Source organism: Sinocyclocheilus rhinocerous, unplaced genomic scaffold, assembly GCF_001515625.1.
Source record: "Sinocyclocheilus rhinocerous isolate Xijiao unplaced genomic scaffold, SAMN03320098_v1.1 scaffold13984, whole genome shotgun sequence".
In the NCBI taxonomy this organism is placed as follows: domain Eukaryota; kingdom Metazoa; phylum Chordata; class Actinopteri; order Cypriniformes; family Cyprinidae; genus Sinocyclocheilus; species Sinocyclocheilus rhinocerous.
In genome coordinates this window covers 1-821 of record NW_015641177.1, presented here as the reverse complement: position 1 = coordinate 821, position 821 = coordinate 1, and positions in this window count along the sequence as shown.

Below are 821 nucleotides of genomic sequence, written 5' to 3'. Positions count from 1 at the left end.
GTAAAGGTTAAAGGTAAAGAAGTCTGATGTGTCTGATGTGTTTTGAGCTTCTGAACAGAGACTGAATGTACAGTTGAACTTTATTTGTGCTTGGACTCACCGGACTCAATAAACTGAGAATCAAACTACCCTGCTGAACAAAACCCCAATAGAAACATTTACAGAATTTGTAATGGTTTTACTGGTTATAATAGCAATTGTATTGGTTTTAATGCTGTGTCTGTTGGTCTCTACTGGTAATTAGTCGCCTTCGGTTGGTGTCTTGATAAAACCACTAAATCCTAACAGAATATGTTTCAAAACACACTACAGAAAACCATTTTTAATGGTTTTAATGGTTAAAAGTTGATGGTTTGTAATGTTTGTAATGCTATTTGTAGTAGAAACCATTAGAATTTTTGTGATGATTTCTATTGTTTTTTTTCAGCATGTGAATGTATTATTTTAATAGCAGGAAAGAGAAATACCCTGTCAGTAGCAGCACAATAATTAAACAACAACAACTATCTAGTTTTATGTTTCTAATATTCTACCAGAAACAGTTTCAATGAAACACTGGGGGAAGGGAATTACAGCTATAGATTTATAAATCAATCTATAAATCTGTTATTTTTAACATTCTTTCTTGTGTGCAGAACTGATTCAAATGCAACACTGGCTTTTAAAAACAACAACAACAACAACAACAACAGGGTATTATCAGTGTATTTTAAGACCCTTTTTGTTAATGTAATCATAATTAAACATATCATAATAAAAAAAATAATAATAAAAACAAAAGATTGACAAATGTATTGTTTGATGCGGCAGTTCTTCGTTGG